The sequence below is a fragment of the Nyctereutes procyonoides genome, unplaced genomic scaffold, assembly GCF_905146905.1.
Source record: "Nyctereutes procyonoides isolate TBG_1078 unplaced genomic scaffold, NYPRO_anot_genome, whole genome shotgun sequence".
Classification (NCBI taxonomy): domain Eukaryota; kingdom Metazoa; phylum Chordata; class Mammalia; order Carnivora; family Canidae; genus Nyctereutes; species Nyctereutes procyonoides.
The window spans coordinates 11,642,863-11,664,309 of record NW_026575036.1 but is presented as its reverse complement, the minus strand read 5'-3'; positions in this window follow the sequence as shown (position 1 = coordinate 11,664,309).

The window sequence follows — 21,447 nt, the reverse complement described above, 5'->3', positions numbered from 1 at the left end:
AAGCTACCTTACAGTTACACCAAGCCCTACCCCAGTACCACTGACAGCCCAAACAGAGGCTTTGTACAAATTTGAAAGGTGCACATTCCTTGAGGCAGACCCAGTACCCACTGACCTTTCTAGCAGCATGCCAGGCCTTCTGTGTTGAGTGCCGAATTTCAGCCTTCACCTACCTTCAGCCAGGCCTCCTTACACAGGGTCCGACACAGTGTCTGTGGCAACCCTAGCCTGCCAAAGGGAGGTAGGGTAGGCAGGCTACCCCTTCTCAGAGCAAGGACTTCCAGCATCCACAAAAGTGAGGCTTATGTGGTAGGTTGGGCTTGGTGACAGAAGACAGTAGCAGTAATGGCAACAGCTACTGAATTCAAAGCACTCTAGGGATGGATAGCCCACTGCTGGGTCCTGGAGCTGTAGGAAAATCTCTGGGAATAGAGAGACCAGCACTCACTGAGCATAAGCAGCTTCTGAGGGTGATGGAAAGAGTCAAGACGCAGCCATGATGAGGGGGCACGCATGCTTGTCTTGCCTAATTAAAAACAGCGTTGCTGGGATTTTTTTTTTAAATCAAGAATTTATGCTAAGCAGAATGCTTTGAGAGAGATTAAACTTTTTTGTCTCCTTTCTTTTTACCTCCAAAACTCTAAAAATAACTCCTCTTTGAAGAGGATGGTTGTAGAAGGATTTAAGAAAGCTATCCTTAGTCACCCTGAACCTGGGGGATCAGGGCACAGTTCTACTGCAAGTGGGCATCATGCCAGCACCTAAAGCAATGGCTAGAAAAGAGAAGCTATCATCCCAGTACCCAGTCCAGGGAATAAGATCTAGGCAGTCTGCCACTGTGCTGTTAGATGCCCATTTATTTTTGTGCTTCGAAGGAGCCGCCCATGAATGTTCCAGTCACTGTGTGAGTCAGAGTCCTGTTCCCCAAGAGCTGCTGCAACACTGCCTCCCTTCTACCCTCTCCCCCTCCTTCCTGGACTCAGACTGAGGTGGCGCTCACCAGTGCCCCTGGCTGTGCCTAACCTGAGGGTTGGGCTTGGTCTCATACTCTGACAATATGATGGAGCTGCAGCTTACAGAGAGTAGGGAAATGGGAAATAACTGGGTGCTAGTAAAATATTGACAAGAATTGACATTCAAATCACCAAAGAAAATAAGGAATCATTCAAAAATGTTGGGAAAATTGATCAGTAATTAGGGAGAAAGTATTAGATTGTTACCTCTCTACAACTTAATTATAGACAGGCCAAATATTTTTTTTGGCCAAATATTTAAATGTAAACATTTTTAAACATAAAAGTAATAGGAAATAGGAAAAAGTAAGACAAATGTTGAGAACAAACAACTGAAAACTTTTTGTGCGGCAAAAAAAAAATCACAGATAAGGTTGAGAGACAAAGAACAAACTAAGGAAAATAATAATAATAATGTGAGGCAAATGGCTACTATCCATAATATTAAAAGAATTTGTACAAATTAAGAAAAATTTAAACTATAGAAAAAATGGGCAAAAAGACATAAACAGGTAATTAAAATACCAATGGTCAGTAAGTATATGAAAAAAATGTTCAACTTCACTAATATAAAAAGAGGAAAATTAAAACAGTATTGAGATGACTTTTACCTATCAGCTTGGCAAAGATTTTTTTTTAATTTCTCAAACTCACACATTGACAAGGTTGGAAGAGACATGAACTCCTGCTTTTTCTGTGGACATGCAAAATGTACCTGTTTTCCAGAGGGTAATCTGACAAGAAATAATAAAACATAAGATATATATACTCTTTGGTGACAATTCTACTTGTAGACCTTTACTCCAAGGAAATAATTACACAAATATGAAAATATGTATTCACACTTTGTTTATAGTTTTGAGAAATAGGAAATAATCTAAGTGCCCCTCAGTAAGAGCTGGCTAGGTAATTATGGTACAGCATCCACAGAATACTATACAGCCCTTTAAAAGAATGATATAAATTTATATCAATACAGAAAGATGGCTTTGGTTATTGATTCTTTGAAGCCTCACCATTTACTTGAATCAATCACTTCCTGTCCTCACCAGCAGAGTTTCCACAATTCTAATTCTTCTCTTATTAATCACAGGTTTGGCACCTGGCATATAGTCTTCCAAACGACTATCGTCCAAGTTGACTTAAATGTCCATGTGGACAAATCATCCCATTTCCATTCTTAGGAATTCTCAAATTCCTCATCTACAATAAAATACAGTCAATTAATACTCTATAGTCATGTACTATCATGGTTGCAAATCTATGTCTAAATTTACTAAAACAGGTGTTTCCCACCCTTTGTAGTTTATTTAGATTATCTGCATTTTTTTCCATCCCTTGGCTATCAAACAATGTTAGAGTATCACAACCTGGCAGCTAGGCACCACTACAAATTAATATTCACTAATTTATCTGGGCCCTTATCTCAGATTTAGTTCCCACAAAGGCAGAGTTTGAGACAGAGATTGGAATACACATGGTTTATTTGGAGATAATCCTGAATAGAGGAATAAAACAAGGAGAGAGAAGAGGAAGTAAAGGGAGAGAAAAACAGGGTAGAGTGAGAGGAACCCACCCAGGGTATGTTGATGAGCAGATTGCCACTGTGGGTGACTGGAGCTCAGTTCCACTGGGACTTTGGAGAGACTATGTAGAACCCATCTTTGAGTCATCCCTCCCCATTCTGCTCTGTGGTTGGTTGAGGACTATTCTCAGGGGCATTAACAGTCCCTGTCTGCAGCAGAGAGGAAGAACTTTCTTAATCCAGTACCATTTTTAGGAATCTCTCACATCACACCACATGGCCAGTTACCCTTTCCACCTATCTGATGTCTGCTCTGCCTCACTCCATCAGCACTCCCCTGTGGTTCCTGGAAGAGCCTGGAAGACAGTCCTGACCTCAGCTTGTCTGCTGCTCAGCTAGTGGGTGGGGCATGTTTGTCTCAAGGTAAGTGGTCAGTCTCAGGACATGATTTCAAAATTCTGCTGAATTTTTTTAAGGTTTTATTTATTTATTCATGAGAAACACAAAAAGAGAGAGGCAGAGATACAGGCAGAGGGAGAGCAGTCTCCATGCAGGGAGCCCAATGTGGGACTTAATTCTGGAACTCTGGGATCACACCGTTAGCTGAAGGCAGATGCTTAACCACTGAGCCACCCAGGCGTCCCAAAATTCTGCTGAAATATAATTTCTCTTGACAGATAGGTAATATTTCTCTTTGCTCAGTAAGTATGATAGTCCACAAGAGTACTCTGAAGCTAGGAAGAGAGGCAAAGTATGGAAGAAAACAACTAAAGAAACTGCACAATTACATGTACACTCATAGCTACACACCCCCCCACACACAGAGAGAACCTCTGTGTGTGTGTGTGTGTGTGTGTGCATGCATGTGTGAGTGCGCCACCAAATTACTATTCCTATTTGAAGGAGAGATAAAAGAGTATTTACCCAACAATGATAAAACCTATTATAATAGGTTTTAATCAGAGCAAAAGTAAAATTTGCATTCCCTTAAATAGCATGGTTAAAGCCTCCGAAATGAAAACCCTCACTTGGAATCTTTGTGTCAGCAATGAGCAATTTGTGTTGTCTAGTCTGAAAGTCTCGAGGGGCAATTATTTGATTTCCAAGCTCTAAACTCATTTATCAGTTGTAGTTTATAAACTTGGTGCAGAAATTTGTGAGCTGATGTCATGCTTCCAGCAGAGTGGTTTGGAAATGGTCCATATGGGGGATTCATTTTCAGTAGCAGAAGTGAGAGGCATGGAATTAAGGAAATACCTGGGCTCCTCATCTGGAGAAATGTGGGGGTTTGGAAGAATAGCGTGCCTTATACATTGTGTGGAGCATACATTTGATCTCACATCAGAGTGTGTTTGATATTAAAGATCTATATCGCAGAAAGCATGCACAGAATGGACATGGTTAAAAGGACAGGGATCTTGTTTTGTTCCCTGGTATTCCCTCAGCACTCAGAATAATGCCTGGTGCATGGCAGGCTCTCAGAAAATTACAATAGTCAATATTTATTCTATGTGAAAGGGAGAAAGAATAAATCAATAAATCAATAGGTATTAAATTGCCAACGAAACCAGGGCACATTGGGTAACAATGTTATAACTCAGACTTAGCCACAAAGCCTTCGGATCACAGCAAAATGAGAGAGAGGGGAGGGAGAAACCAGGAGTCAGAAAGGTAAGGACAAAAGGGACAAGCAGACCAGCTTTGGAAGCTCTCCATGGTCTAGGCCAGCTTGCGTTGGGTTTGGGCAGGTTGGTCTAGTCTGGAGAATGCGGCATGGCAGGAGGAGTCCAAGTGACAGTTTAGACTCAAGTCAGGTGGACAGAGGGCAGTCCAGCCCAAGCCAAGCCCAGTCAGTGGCTGAATATTCATGAGAAAGATTTGGTCTTAGATGGGAGGGACCTGGCAAGAACTAAGAAGGGTGACAGGATCTAAATACAAGCAAAGAATTAGAGTGTAGGACAATGGACCTGAAACCAAAGCTCAGGCTTCCAGGACTAATAACATGGTAGATGGCTGGGGAAGGCTGTAATCTGGTGGGCTGCATTGATGCCCAAAGCATCCAGCTTTCTAGGCCATCACTGGCAGGCCTAATGCTAGGAGTTCACTAACCAATGGGCAAAGGCTCATATAGGTAAGCCTGAACCTACAAGTGAAGGGGATCAGACTAACTCCCTCACTATGTGCTCCATGACATCATTAATATTTTTTTGGTTATCACTCATCACACTTGCAATAGCTCAAGACTTTTGTAGATTGCCGGTACCAGGGATTCTTCTTCCGTTGATTGTCACTGTATCCCCAGCATCAATACTTCCCACATAGTAGGCACATACTATGAATAAAATAAAGAACCAGGGCCTCCCTGTGGAAGAGGCTTAGGAAAGCAGAGGGACTCTGGAGCGGGCCAGACTTCATCTCAGAAGTACCCCTCCCCCCACCTGCTCTTACTTCCTTGCATTAGTCAGGAAGAGTGCTGGAGTCATGGTCCACCTCACAGAGCAAAGCTCACCAAGCCAGCTCTGCACCACTACCACTTTTTCCCTAAGCAGCCCCTGGTTTTCTGTTGCAATTATACATATCACTATTTGAACACTGTATTTTCATGCCAGTGTTTTCTTCTACATTAAGGAAGAGTAGTTCTCTTACTAGTTGTATGAGGTTCAAGGAAAGGTGAGGAGTAGAGAGAGGAAAGAAAGAAAGGAAAAGAAGAAAAGTAGGACATCCTACTACCACTTGCACCAGCCCCGCTGCCTAGTTACTGTCTTCATCTTGCCCACTGCTGACCCCAGGCTCCCAGGTGCTGCAGCAAACCACCCCCTCCGAGAGCCAGCCTGGAGACAGAGGGAACCCTGCGCACCACACGCCCCCACAGCAGCCACCTTGTTCTACTTCCCACTTCCATCCCGTGAACGTTAAAGTTCAGCTTTGCCATGCTTGCTGACCTCTTAGGGCTTTTTTTCTTTGTAACATGATCATCCCAATCAGTGGCACAGTGCTGGAAGGTCTTACATTTGAGAGTACCTCTGAGGCCAAAGCTCATAGCTGAAAGAAGGACAGATGTTGGGAGAGAAAGACAGACTCACTGTGTCTATGTGTTTATTTTTAAACAAGTAAGAAAAATATTGTAAATATAATTCCAACAGGACAAAATGCTATCCGATAGGAAAGTGTAAATTCTCCTAAGGAATACCAGAGAATGTAAACTGTCTGCAGAAAGGCCAATATATGATATTACGGCCTCTAAAAGGACTTGGTGTCTGAAGAAAAATAAACTGGCCCATGAGGCAAACAGATGATGGGAACATATCTGGAATGTGTGATTATGTGTCCCATATTTGTACAGCAAATAAGAACAAAGGGTTTCCAGCATAATTCTAAGGGGGGGGGACAAAATAAATAAACCAAATGGTTTGAAACTAGCAGAAGTAATTTCCAGAAAGACAGGCATTAGAGAACATGAAAAAGTTCAGGAATATCAGCATTTCATTCAGGGGTGCCTGGCTGACTCAGTTGCTAGAGCATATAACTCCTGACCCTGGGGCTGTGAGTTTGAGCCCCACACTGGGTGCAGAGATTACCCCAAAATAAAAAAAATCAGTATCTCATTCAGACATAAAAAGGAAGGGATTTTCAAAACCACAATGAGATACCGCCTCACAGCTGTCAAAATGGCTAAAATTAATAACTCAGGAAACAATAGATGTTGGTGAGGATGTGGAGAAAGGGAACTCTCTTGCACTATTTGTAGGAATGTAAACTGGTGCAGCCCCTCTGGAAAACAGTATGGAGGTTCCTCACAAAGTTCACAATAGAGCTATCCTACAGCCCAGCAATTACACTACTAAGTATTTATCCAAAGGATACATAGTGATTCCAAGAGGCACATGCACCCCAATGTGTATAGTATCACTATCAACAACATCCAAATTATGGAAGGAGCCCAAATGTCTATCAACTGATGAATGGATAAAGAAGACATGGGATATACATACACAATGGAATATTACTCGGTGATCAAAAAGAATGAAATCAGGCAACCCCTGTGGTGTAGTGGCTTAGCGCCGCCTGCAGCCTGGGGAGTGATCCTGGAGGCTTGGGATCGAGTCCTGCGTCAGGCTCCCTGCATGGAGCCTGCTTCTCCCTCTGCCTGTCTCTCTCTCTCTCTCTCTCTCTCTCTCTCTCTCTCTGGATAAATAAATAAACATCTATTTTTAAAGATTTTATGTATTTATTCATGAGAGACACAGAGAGAGGCAAAGACATAGGCAGAGGGAGAAGCAGTCTCACCGGGTGAGCCCAATGAGGGACTCGATCCCAGGATCCCAGGATCACAACCTGAACCAAAGGCAGATGTTCAACCACTGAACCACCCAGGTGTTAGTACCATACAGTATCAACACAAAATACAGTTTACTGGGGGAACCATACACGTGTAGAAGCAGCCAAGAGCAGAGTTCATACAATGCCCTGAATAATCTTCTCCCAGCATAGCACTTAGGCTGAGACCAGCCAGATCTATTCACAAGAAGAACTGCTATACAATGTTCTGCATACTTATAGAGAAAGGTAACTGTGAAATGACAGAAGCTTCCAAATCAAGTTGTTAGGAAAGAGAGCCATCCCTCATCTCTAAAGGAAAGATAATAATAGTATCTATCTCATAAAGCTATTGGGAAGATTAAGATAATCAATACATATAAAGGATATAGAATGCTAACACAAAGGAAACATTTTTTAAAATTTTATTAAAAATTATGTATCAAAAGAAAAAAAGGATGAAAAACTGCATATGCAAAATAACCTTATGTATGTAAAAATGTATGCAAAGATGGTTATCAAAAATATTGTGTTTTCCTCAAAAAAAAAACCAAAATTTTAAAAAAGCACGCATCAAGTGCCAACTATAAATCAAATGCTGTTTTAGGTGCTAAAAACACAATGGTGAACTTGGAGCATCCTATTCTAGTGGGTTTGGCAGATAATAAATCAATAAACAACACAGTATAAAAAACAAAGGCATGAAATAACAAGTACTCTAAAGAAAGTAATGAAAGTGCTTTTTCACATACGGTGGCACAATATTTGACAAAGATCTGAATGGAATGAGGATACGACTGATGAAGTTATCCGGAGGAAAGGGTATTCTAGGCAAAAGAACAGCACATTCAAAGTTTCTGAGGTGGGAACATGCTTGGAGTGATTCCCAAGGCAGCAAGATGACCAGTGTGGCTCAAGAGGTGTAAAGGAGAAATGGTGGTAAACGAGATCAGGAAAGTAGGCAGATCATACAGAACTGTGCAGGGCATGACAAAGACTTTGGATTTTGTTTAAGAATAGTGTAAGCCTATTGAAGAAGGTTGAACCATGAAGTGGCATTATCTGACTTATGTCGTAGGATGATGAGTGTAAGGAAGAGGGCAGGGATATTTGTTCGATGGTGATGCTCCAGATGTGAGAGGACAGCACTTAGGACTGCTGGTGTCAATAGAGGTAGCAAGAAGAAGTCAGATTTGAAGGGAGAAGTTAAAAATGTTAAGTCTTGTTGTCAGAGTGGATACAGGGTGTGAGAGACAGAAGAATCACTAAAGCATTGGTTCTGAGCAGCTTGGAGGAAAGGTTGTCACCATTCATTGAGATGAGCATCATTCAGGAAGGAGTCAGTGAGATGAAGGGTATTCACATGTATGGTCTTGAACATGTTAACTTAAAAATAAAAACTAGACACCCAAATCTAGTAGGCAGCAGGAATGAGATTTTATAGAACTTCAATCAAAATTGCAGCAAATGTTCCAAAACAGGTTTGAGAGCCTATACAGTTTGGAGTAGCAGAACAGAAGAATGGGAGCCACTCTGCAGGAGGGAAGCACTGAAGTAAAAGCGGTGGCACCATGGTTCAGAATGTGTGGAATGTTCTGGAATGTGGTAGAGACTGGCACTAGCAAGTAACAGTGGCAGCGTTTGGGCAGGTAGAGGAAGGGAATTTCTCTACAGGTTCCAAATAGCTCTGACATCTCACTTGTTTTCTCCTTGTCTGTAGATTCTGAGGTCAAGAATGTTAGGCAAAGATAAATCACCTAGTATTACTAAGCCTCTTGTTTTTATCTGTAAAGTAAGGAGGATAGACTGATAATACTCTTAAGAACTAATAATTTTTGAACATTTTTCTGTATGTTAGGCACCACGCTAATCACTTTACAAACATTGTCTCATTTACCCTTCACAATAACTCTGGCAGGCAGTTGTCATTTTACAGATGATATAACTGAGATTGAGAGAGGTAAGGAAATTTCCTGAGGTCACATAGCATGTAAGTGGTTCAGGGACAGAGACCAGGATTAAAATCCAGACAATGTGATTCTAGATCCTGCTAAACTGTTCTACTTCCAGCTCTCATGCCCTATTGTGTAGGTTAAAATGCCACCTCATGTATGTGTTAACATATTACAAAGCACTCTTGAGAAGCACTGGTGTGAATTCAGGGCACCTGATAATAGTAGCAGCTGGCCAGCATCAAATGGTAGAGTAGGCTGGATGATGCCCCCCTGCCCTAGTGTCCATGACCTAATTCTCTGAACCTGTGACTGTTACATTATATGGCCAGAGAGATTTTTCCAGATGTGATTAAGTTGGGTGTCTTGAGATGGGAAGATTGTCTTGGATTATCCAAGCGGGCCCAAGGCAATCACAAGGGTTCTTCTAAGAGAAAAAGTAATGTGAAGATGGAAGTAGAGCAAGCTTAAGATCTGACAATGCTATGATGCTGGCTTTGAAAATGAAAAAAAATGGCCCATGAGCCAAGAAATCCAAGAAATACAGTGCTAGAAGCTAGAAAAAGCAAGGAAACAGATTCTCCCCTACAGCCTTCAGGAGGAAGCAGCCCCTGCAGACACCTTGGCTAAGCCCAATAAGGGCAATTTTGGAACTTCTCACCTCCAGAACTAAGAGAAGAAATCTGTCTCTTATTTTTTAAAAGATTTATTTATTTATTTTAGAAACAGGAGAGAGAGAGAGAGAGTCACAAGCAGACTCCACATTGATTGAGGAGCCCAAGGAGGGGCTTGATCTCACAACCCCAAGATCATGACCTGAGCTGAAACTAAGAGTTGGATGCTTGACCAACTGCACCACCCAGGCACCCCGTCTCATTTTTAAGCAGTCACATTTGTGGTAATTTGTTATAGCAGCAATAGGAAATAAATACAAGCAGGGTAGTGTGGCAAGCATGACCACTACTGAACAAGGATCTGAGGGACATCTAGAATTGGTGAGGTGGTGAAAGCCCTGGACATCCTCAGGGGTAGGATCATCTGTGAGAAAAGGCTAAGAAGTGGCCACAAGCTGAGGATGGCAATAATTTCTAACATAGTTCATAGAAGGCCATGCTTCCCAAAGGTCAGGACCTTACCCCTCACTATTAAAAGGCACGTAGAATCAAAGCAACTTCTCACCAGGCTTTCTTCAAGGGTGAGTACTGCCACATTTCCACCAGGGGAAACTGGATCCCAGGCATTTTGAGGATGAAGGAATGGCACCCAGCACAGTGCATTGTACATAATGATGCTCCAGCAAAGTTTGTCTCTCATTTCCTCCTAGATGGGGTGACTTGGAAACAAGAAACATCCACATGTCTACCCACATATAAATATACCTCAGAATTCTAGATTTCTTTTTTTTTATAAATTAATTTTTATTGGTGTTCAATTTACCAACATACAGAATAACACCCAGTGCTCATCCCGTCAAGTGTCCCCCTCAGTGCCCGTCACCCATTCACCCCCACCCCCCGTCCTCCTCCCCTTCCACCACCCCTAGTTCATTTCCCAGAGTTAGAAGTCTTTATGTTCTCCCTTTCTGATATTTCCCACACATTTCTTCTCCCTTCCCTTATATTCCCCTTCACTATTATTCATATTCCCCAAATGAGTGAGAACATTTCTAAATAAAATAAAGCCATAGGAAAAAAATTTCTACCCAAACGTAAAGAATTAAGGAAAGTAATCAGACAAAGGGAGAAGTTCTGATTCTAAGGAAAGTTATGCCATTTTTATAGATATCCAGACTCATGAGCAGTCTGCCCACAAAAGGAAAAAATGTCAGCATCAGCAATAACGTCACCACTGCACCTGATTTAACACCAGCTCTGGGACAAATGCAAACATCTGCCATAATAACTCAGTTTTAATAAACTATTTAGCTAGGTGAAATACCAGTACTCTACTTTTTTTTAAAGATTTATTTATTTCTGGGGATCCCTGGGTGGCTCAGCAGTTTGGCACCTGCCTTTGGCCCAGGGCGCGATCCTGGAGTCCCGGAATCGAGTCCCGCGTCGGGCTCCCGGCATGGAGCCTGCTTTTCCCTCTGCCTGTGTCTCTGCCTCTCTCTCTCTCTCTCTCTCTCTCTCTCTCTCTCTCTCATGAATAAATAAATATAAATAAATTAAATAAAATAAATCTTTAAAAGATTTATTTATTTCTTTTAGAGAGACAGAGAACACAAGCAGGAGGGACAGGGAGACGGAGAAAGAATCTCAAGCAGGCTCCTCACTGAGCAGAGCTGGATGCTGGGCTGGATCTCATGACTCTGAGATCACTATCTGAGCTGAAACCAAGAGTTGGTCACTCAACTGACTACACCACCAAGGCACCCCAGTACCCTACCTTTTTTATTTTTTTTATTGGAGTTCAATTTGCCAACATACAGCATATCACCCAGTGCTCAGCCCTACCATTTTTAAATGGGATAATCTAAATTTCCTAAAGTCATACCTTGTAAAGGCCACTTGCCCAAAACCAAAAAGACAAAAAGACAAAAAACAACAACAAAACAAACAAACAAACAAAACCAGCAAAAACCAACAAAACAAAACAAAAACTGGGATTATTGCTTGATCTCCTCCCAAGGAAAGCATTATTCACAGAACAACATTATATTACTTCAGATTTCTGAGGGTTTTTAGAGAGCTTCAAATACCCTGGGTTTGAGTGACATCGAGTCAGAATGTACTGGGTTTTGGCACAGAGTCAACAGAATTTACAAATCAAACGCCAGATACAATGTATCTTTATTATTAACTTTTTTTATTATTAAAAACAATGCATTGTCATCTTAGAAAATTTAGTAATGTGGAAAAATGAACGAGATGAAAATATAAATTACCCACAGTAGAATTAACTGGATATAGAACTATTTGCATCTTACTGCCTTTTTAGATGTATTTTATTTACAGACCATTTATACACACACACACACACACACACGTGTTTTTTTTAATTCAGATAATTCTGAAAAACTACAGCCTGAATTATTATTATATCACATTCTCCCAAGCTATTAAATATTCTTGAAAAATCTGAGTTTACTAGCTGTATCATATGGATTTACCATATGTATTAATGGTTTTATTATTGGATACGTAGGTTGTTTTTCTGATATCCAATAAAGAGTCTTATACTTAAATGTGAAAACCTATAATTATTTCACTAAATTCATAGAATTAGACTCACTGTGTTATAAGATAGTAATTTTAAAGGTTCTGATTCAAGGGTGCTTGGTTTGCTCAGTCAGTAGAGCATGTGACTTGATCTCAGGGGTGTGAGTTCAATCCCCATGTTGGGGGTAGAGTTTCCCTGAAAAATAAATAAATAAAGGTTCTAATACAGAAAGGTTATAACAGTTTACATTCCCACCAAACTTATACCCATTCTGAATATTATTTTAAAAACTAAGACTCAGGAACAAGCAGAAAGACTCCAATAGTTACAAACACATATCAGACCAAAAGTAGTTGAACTTTCTTGAATAGACAACTGGAATTTCTGCCATGGACTTTCTGGTAGAGTTTCACATGTATAAACAGTTCTTAAAAAGCAGTTTTTCTCCTCTTATTCCTTTTCTGATGTGTGTGTGTATGTATGTTTCCAATGAGCATCTATAACTTTTACAATCAGGAAAACAAATTATCAGTTAGGAACATGAGGATATGTCTTTAACTCAATAGTTCTGCAGATATGGGCACCCCTGGTGGCCCAGTGGTTTAGCGCCACCTTCAGCCTGGGGTGTAGTCCTGGAGACCCGGGATTGAGTCCCATGTCAGGCTCCCCGCATGGAGCCTGCTTCTCCCTCTGCCTGTGTCTCTGCCTCTCTCTCTCTGTCATGAATAAATAAATAAAATCTTTTTAAAAAATAGTTCTGCAGATAAAGTCTTGCTAAACTAGTATTCCTATCTATATCCATCACTCAAAATAAAATATAATAGAACACAATCAGAATATTTGCTTTTTTTACGTGTCCAATAGGTCAATGAAGGACTCTATTCTGTGTGTTTGTTTTCATTTATTTAGTTTGCACAAAATATTTTTTAAAGATTTTTATTTACTCGTTCATGAGAGACAGAGAGAGAGAGAGAGGCGGAGATATAGGCAGAGGGAGAAGCATGCTCCATGCAGGAAGCCTGATGTGGGACTCGATCCCAGGACTCCAGGATCATGCCCTGGGCTAAAGGCAGAGGCTCAACCACTGAGCCATCCAGGAGTCCCACAGTTTGCATAAAATATTCTTAATAGGAAAAACAAAACAATGCACCAGAATAGTCTAAGAGGCAGTCTTAGGTAGGGCTGCTTGAGCTTCCTTGCTCAAAATGGAACAGAAAACAATCTTTTTCTCTCAAAAATGTGTCGAAACCCCCAAAACCTTCCTTTGACCCTATACTTTCCCAATCTCTTCCACCATCTGTCTCCTCCTCTACCCACCCAGACTTTTGAAAGTAGTCTACACCTGCTGGAAACCCTCACTTCTGCACTTCCCATTCAGTTCATAGTTGCAAGCCTTGCTCCATCCCAGCCATTCCAGTAAAACAGTTTGTCAGAGCAATCAGTGACCTATTGAGACATCCAGTGATGACTTTTTGTCCTTATTTTAGTGAATTGTTCAGCTGAGGATAATGCTGTGGATTATTTCTTGCTTCCTGAAATCCTCAACCCTTGGCTTTAGTGACACCATACTTTCCTGAGGTTTCTTAAACCTTTCTAACTCTTTCTTGGCCACATTCCTAAGCAGCTCTTCCACTGCCCACTCCATAAGTCTTGATGTTCTCCCATTTTCTCACTAGCCCTCTTCTCTTTTGGCTTTATGTGTCCTCCCTCGTAGGTCTTATACACATTCCCAGTTGTAGCATCTATGTGAATGCTGCGTCTCCCAAACCTACACCTCCATCTAAGGCCTCAGACTCACAAATCTGTTCAAATATCCATCACAATCTATCACCGCAGACACTCCAAGTTAACGTGTCCCAGACTTCCCCCTCAACATGTTTCTCCTCCTCCATTCTCTGTTGGGGACACTACTTAAGGTTCTAAATTGAACACTGGAAATATTTCTTGATTCCCTCGCACGTCTTGATTCCCCCACACGTGAGTTATAAGTTGCAAAACATCAAGCCACCCGCAGTTGAATTCAAACACAATCGTAGGGAACCCTGGGTGGTGCAGCGGTTTAGCGCCTGCCTTTGGCCCAGGGCGCGATCCTGGAGACCCCGGATCGAATCCCACATTGGGCTCCCGGTGCATGGAGCCTGCTTCTCCCTCTGCCTGTGTCTCTGCCTCTCTCTCTCTGTGTGACTAGCATAAATAAATAAAAATTTAAAAAAAATTAAAAAAAAACAAACACAATCGTAGTCCAAGAAACATTAGTCTGACAAGACAAAATAAAAAAACAACTCAACTCCTTTAGGGTTCTTTTAAAGAACACCAATTCAGGGGAATCCATATCTAGCCAAACTTCTTATTTGCCCAGTCTATCTTCACGGACTCACATAACAGATGGTGCCTGATGCCTGACAGCTGCTGTCCGCTCTAACCACTCATTGTGCTCTCTCTAAAGTCCCCCACATTTCCCTGATACCATTTGTCCTTGGAAACTCATCCTCCCCTTCTCTCTCTCTTTCTCATTTTTTGTTATTGTGCATATTAACCTCAGTGTTCTGGCTGTCATGGCCTATTTCTGCTTTGTCCCCTATGCATGGAAGTCCTAGGTCTGATCCAGGAAGAAGGCTAGAAAGGGAAGATAATTTAATTTAAAATCTAGTATCCTTTCCTTTTGTGCATTTCACGTAACACTCTGCATATCATAACCATAAATATCCTAAATATCTCTTTAATCTGTCCTTTCCTCTCCAAGCAATGATCCTTTGTCCAGGTTCAGTTTCTCACTATCTCTCATCTGGGCCCCCCCACCAGGCCCCAGCTTTCCTTCCCGATTCCAGTATTGTTCTCTTCAAATCCATTATTTAGGGGGGCCTGGGTGGCTCAGTCAGTTGGGTGTCCAACTCTTGGTTTCAGCTTGGGTCATAATCTCAGGGTCATGAGATCGGCTCTGTACTCAGCACGGAGTCCACTTGGGGTTCTCTCTCCCTCTACCCCTTCCCACTCTCCCCAGCCCTACTCTCTCTCTCTCTCTCTCTCTCAAATAAATAAATCTTGATTTGTATTTCCCTAATGGCAAGTGATGTGGAGCATTTTCTCATGTGCTTGTTGGCCATGTCTATGTCTTCTTTGGTGAAATTTCTATTCATCTCTTTTGCCCATTTCATGATTGGATTGGATTGTTTCTTTGTAGTTGAGTTTAATAAGTTCTTTATAGATCTTGGATACTAGCCCTTTATCTGATATGTCATTTACAAATATCTTCTCCCATTCTGTAGGTTGTCTTTTAGTTTTGTTGACTGTTTCTTTTGCTGTGCAGAAGTTTTTTTTATCTTGATTAAGTCCCAATAGTTCATTTTTGCTTTTGTTTCCCTTGCCTTCATATATGTATCTTACAAGAAGTTGCTGTGGCCAAGTTCAAAAAGGGTGTTGCCTGTGTTCTCCTCTAGGATTTTGATGGATTATTGTCTCACATTTAGATCTTTCATCCATTTTGAGTTTATCTTTGTGTATGGTATAAGACAGTGGTGTAGTTTCATACTTCTGCATGTGGCTGCCCAATTTTCCCAGAACCATTTATTGAAAAGACTGTACTTTTTCCAGTGGATAATCTTTCCTGCTTTGTCAAATATTAGTTGACCATAGAGTTGAGGGCCCATTTCTGGATTCTCTATTCTGTTCCATTGATCTATGTGTCTGTTTTTGGGCCAGTACCACACTGTCTTGATAATCACAGCTTTGTAGTACAACTTGAAATCCAGCATTGTGATGCCCCTGACTCTGGTTTTCTTTTTCAATATTCTCCTGCTATTTGGGGTCTTTTCTGATTCCATACAAATCTCAAGATTATTTGTTCCAACTTTCTGAAGAAAGTCCATAGTATTTTGATAGGGATTGCACTGAATGACTCCTAACTCTGGGAAATGAACAACGGGTAGTCGAAGGGGAGGTGGGCAGGGGGATGGGGTGACTGGGTGATGGGCACTGAGGGGGGCACTTGACGGGATGAGCACAGGGTGTTATACTATATGTTGGCAAATCGAACTCCAATTTTAAAAATATACAAAAATAAATAAATAAATCTTTAAAACAAATCCATTCTCCACTAACTACCCAGTGCTCTAATTCAACAGTCTAACTTTGTGCCCCTCCATTCTAACACACACATACACACACACACACACACACACACACACACACACCATATGGCTACCACTGACATTCAGTACCAACTTGCCAGCCATGGGAATGAACTGACTTTAAAGTGGGTCTTCTATCCTCCAATAGCAGCTGAGCCACCCAGATGACAGAGATGAGCTGTGCCCACCAAGTTCTGACCAAATGACAAAGTTATAAACAAATAAATAAGAGCAATTGCTATAAGCCACAAAGTTTTAGGATGGTTTGTTATTTGGCATTAGATAACAAACAGCGTGGTTATATTAACTAAAACCAGAGTCTTTGTGACTTTTCCTCTTTTGTCAATCATATTGCTTTCTTTCACGTAACTTATACTTTGCTTTCCTGTTGTTCAATTTTTGATAATATGCCTGGGCTATTAAAATGATTCTCAACATTATCAAGTGCTATAGAAAAATACACATATTTGACATATGTTGTTTCCTGCTCTTCAGCAATACTATAATCATTTTTCATTAGAAGATATACTTTTTCAATGACTTGTCCAAAAACATATCAGCATGCCTTATGGTGCAATAAGCAGGAATTTATTAGAGAGAAATATAAAGGCATGTGAGAGCTTATGTACCTCTGACCAATGTACCTTATTCAGGACAGGTGGAGATTGGTTGTATTTTTGGGCAAATGGACTTTATGAGAAGCATCCACTTAATGCACCCAGCCATATCAACTAGGAGTGCCAACCATCCTACTTCTCTCTTTTTGAAGCATTCCAGCATACAGAACTCTAACATGCTGTAAGACCGAGTAGGATAAAAACTTCCCTTTATTCAGAATTGCTTTTAAAATTCTGACCTGCAAGGGCACCTCGGTGGCTCAGTTGGTTAAGCAGTTGCCTTTGGCTCAGGTCATAATCCCAGCATCCTGGGATAGAGACCCACATCTAGGCCCACATCCAGCCCTGCATCCAGCTCTCCGTTCAGCAAGGAGTCTGTTTCTCTGTCTCCTTCTGCCCCTCCCTCCCCAACTCTTGCTTGCACTCACACTCACGCTTTCTCTCTTTCATTCTCAGTCTCTCTCAAATAAATAAATAAAATCTTTTTTTAAAAATTTTGACCTGCAAAAAAAAAGAAGAAAAAATCATGGACAAAAGTTAGTAAATTCATCAGATCTGAAAGTTAATAATTCATTTTAATTTGATTTTAATTATCTTCATATATTTAGCACATGATTTGACAACTTTCCCATGTCTGCTCTTTTAGAGAACAATAAGCTTTGAACTAAATATCCTTTTGTCTTAAGGCCAAGACAAGATTCAATGTCTGTCGGTCTACTCTTCACTTTCAGGAGTAAGGAGATTCTTTATAATCAGCTCTGTCCATGTCTGTAGTAAGCAATCTTTTCTAGTCTTCCTTTCATAGCCTATTAACCTATTCATTCCCCACTCTGATTATTTCCTCCTTCTAGGAGAGATGCAGAGTCTCTTGAGTGAACATCTCCACTTTATGTATTTGGCAATGTTATTCATTCAGTAAGTCAGTACTTTTTCTGAATATTTACTATGTTTCAGGCATTGTTCTGGGAACTTTAGATTTAGCTGTGAACCAAAGAGATAAGGTCTGCTCTCATGGACCTTAAATTTTAGAGGTAGGGGGTGATTCAGTCAATAAAAAGTGATTGAACAAGATAATTTCAGGTATTGCAATGAAGAATATTTAACCCAGTTACCTGCTAAAGAGTGGCTGGGGAGCTACTTCAGATTTGATGCCAAGAGAAGCCCACAAGGTGAGCCTACAAAGGTAAGTCTTGTCAGTTATGTAATATGCTAAAAGTCTTCTTCAGTGGCAGTAGGAAAAGGAAATAATCTTAGGGGGATTCTTTTAATGTGAATTTTTTTTCTTTTTTTCCCATTTTTTCTGGTTGGAGTCAGCAGAGATGTCAGAGCTCTGGATTTCAGGAAGCAGGCACCGTGTGTTAGTTGCCTAAGGCTACCATAATAATTACTACAAACTGGGTGGCTTGAGACAACGAAACATATTCTGTCACAGTTCTGGAGGCCTAAAGTCCAAAATCAAGTTATTAGTAGGGCCGAGTTCCTTCTGAAGACCCTAGGGAAGCATATTTCTTTGCCTCTTCATAGCTTCTGGTGGTTTGGCAGCAATTCTCGGTGTTCTTTGGTTTGTGACAGTATAACTTTAATCTCTTCACATGGCTTTCTTTCCTGTGTCTCCTCTGTATCTCTGTGTCCAAATTTCTCTCTTTATATAAAGACACTAGTGTTTAGATTTAGGATCTACCCTAATCCAGCATGACCTCATCGTAACTTGATTATATCTGCAAAACCCCATTCCAGATAACGTCACATTCTCACAGGTTCTGGGTAAATATGAATTGGAGGGGGACATTATTCAATCCACAATAGACAGAGTCAACTAGAACTCTCATGAATGGGAGGAAATACACTTCAGCAACATGATGGGGCTCAAGAGGAAAGCAAAGTGTGGGGACCTCTTGAGAGGCATAGTTTGTGGAGTCGAGGAGCACTATTATTTGCCATACAATTTTTAGTTTGCTTCCAATGTTATCAATCCCTTATGCTATCCTTAAGAGTTAAGTTAAATTTGTTAGGCCTCCTAGGAAGTGCTTCAGGAAAGACAGAGAGCAGTTGGGTCCCTGATTTTAAAAAGTGTGTGAAGAGATCACAACAACCGAGAGAAGCAATTGCTACATAGCCAAGATTGATCAGCAGCCTCCATCTGAGATGACAATGGAAACCAGGACCAGCTGGGTGTCCCCAGAAATACTTGGAGACAGATTCTTTAATGATGCAGCCTTCATTCACTCATCCAACAACATTCACCCAACACCTGCTATATGCCAAGTATCTTGTTAGTATTAGTGATAAAATGCTGAGCAAAAAGAGACGAGACTGGCCTCTGCTCTTGAGAATTTCATTGGCATTAAGGAGAATGAGAGTTTGAAGAGTGTTCATTTGGATATAAAGGAAACTGTGACCCCATAATGCTGAGTTAAGGATGCATGACTTGCATTGATTACAAAGTGATTGATAGTGCAACAAATATTTGTTGACTGCCTCCCACATGTCAGGCTCTGTGCTAGGTACTGGCATTCAGAAGCAGCATTCCTCTTGCTCCCCTCCCAGAACTTCCCCTTCACTGTTCCATTGAATCATTAGACACAACAGACCTACAAGACATTAATGTCCCTACGACCTCCCCAAAATAATTTCTTTGATTGGTATGCTTCATTTGGAAATAGCTCCATAATAGTATCACATATAATATGCTTGATTACTCAATATTCCAACCTGAAAAACCCCAGATCAATGCCTCAATGTCCTCCTCCTTAACTCCTATTGAAAACCTTATACCACTGCATAGAAACACATAGCACAGTGTGTTGGACAACGCAGACATTCATTCATTTTCACATCTACTGAGCAACTGCCATGTACCAGGTAGTGGGATAGACACTAATTAAATGTTAGTTTCCTTTTCTTTCCTAAATAAGGATGGCACATTTGCTTGCTGGTTGTAGAAATGAGTTTCATAGAAAAAATATAAAATTCTGAAAAGTGATCTTATTATAATTTTGTCAAGGAAAGAATCACTATTGTTTAGAAAAGTTATGCCTCTTCAAGATCTTATAAGAACCCATCTCCAGCTTTCCTTTAATTTTGAATTTCCCTGCAAACATAGTCTTTTTGCCTTCTCTGATCTTCCATTGAAGACAGCCACTCACTATTAAGTTTAGTCAACACACATCATTTGCAATATTATCTCCAAATAAAAGCTAGATGAGTAATTTGCATCTATGTTGTAAAAGCTTCCAGAAATGAATGTCTAGGCCATCACTCATGAACACACCTGATAGGACTTGATCCAGTTTTTTTTTTAATAGTTACAGACACCATGATATTTTGGGTTTTTTATTTTTTTATTTTTTTTTAATTTTTGTATTTATTTATGATAGTCACAGAGAGAGAGAGAGAGAGGCAGCGACACAGGCAGAGGGAGAAGCAGGCTCCATGCACCGGGAGCCCGATGTGGGATTCGATCCCAGGTCTCCAGGATCACGCCCTGGGCCAAAGGCAGGTGCTAAACCGCTGCGCCACCCAGGGTTCCCTATTTTGGGGTTTTTTAAAAAAGATTTTATTCATTTATTCATGAGAGACACTGAGAGAGAGAGAGAGAGGCAGAGACACGGGCAGAGGGAGAAGCAGGCTCCGCGCAGGGAGCCCGATATGGAACTCGATCCTGGGACTCCAGGATCACGCCCTGGGCCTAAAGCAGGCACTAAACCACTGAGCCACCCAGGAATCCCCAACACCATGATATTTTGAAGAGAGCATAGTGTGGCAAGAGTCCAGGAGCATGGGGTCAGGTATGGCTTTGAATCTCTACTCTTTCGTTTGCTACCTGAGTGAATGAGTGAACCTAGGCAGTTAAGTTTTTTTTACAGCCTAAGTTTTTTTTTTTTTCACGGCTACATTTTGGGGCTACAGTGAGAATTAGAGACAATCTATGAAAATTGTCTGGCACTTAATTAATTGAAGCTCTTACTATTATTCTAGTCATGCCCAGTAATCCATTTAATCTCTCAGATCTATTTATGGTTGCTTCTGATATTTCCACTTTTACCTTTTTGTTTATCAGCTATGAATGGATTTGTAAATATAACCTAGCATCTTCCAAATGCAAAGAGGAAAAATACTAATTGAGATCACATTGCACAAAAGTGAATGTGCTAGAACTCAAGCTGTGAGATATTAAACAGACTAACTACCATGGGCTGCTGGTGAGGTCATAAGCCTAAAATAATTTGGCAGAGCTAAACTAGACTAGCACAAACAGACTTCTGAATTGGCACATAGCACAAAAGGTAGTTCTCCTTATGCCCAAATATAGATGTTGACTCACACAGTCTGGGTGAGACAGCTGAGGAACAAAGTGATATCATCCGAGGAGGCAGGATGACATCATTCTGCAAATGTTTTTCGTCTGTCTGGTTTTTGGCATTAGACGTTTTTGGCTCCTATTTCTCATGATTTCCATCAGTTGCTCTTAAATACTACCCTCCTTGAGGGAGGCAGCATCAGCTCCTGCCTATCTGTAAGTTTCCTGTATGTTATAAATATTTTTCCATATCTGACACAGTATCTGGTTTCCCCTCCGTTCATTCTATTGAAACTGGTCTCAAAAGGGCCACTAAAAATAGGCTAGTTGCCCAATCCACCAGATTTCTTCTTTGTTTCCTTCCCGCTGGAACTGTGTGCAACGAAGGACACTGCTGATCAACTCCTCTTCCTTGCCTTACTCTTTCTCGCTTC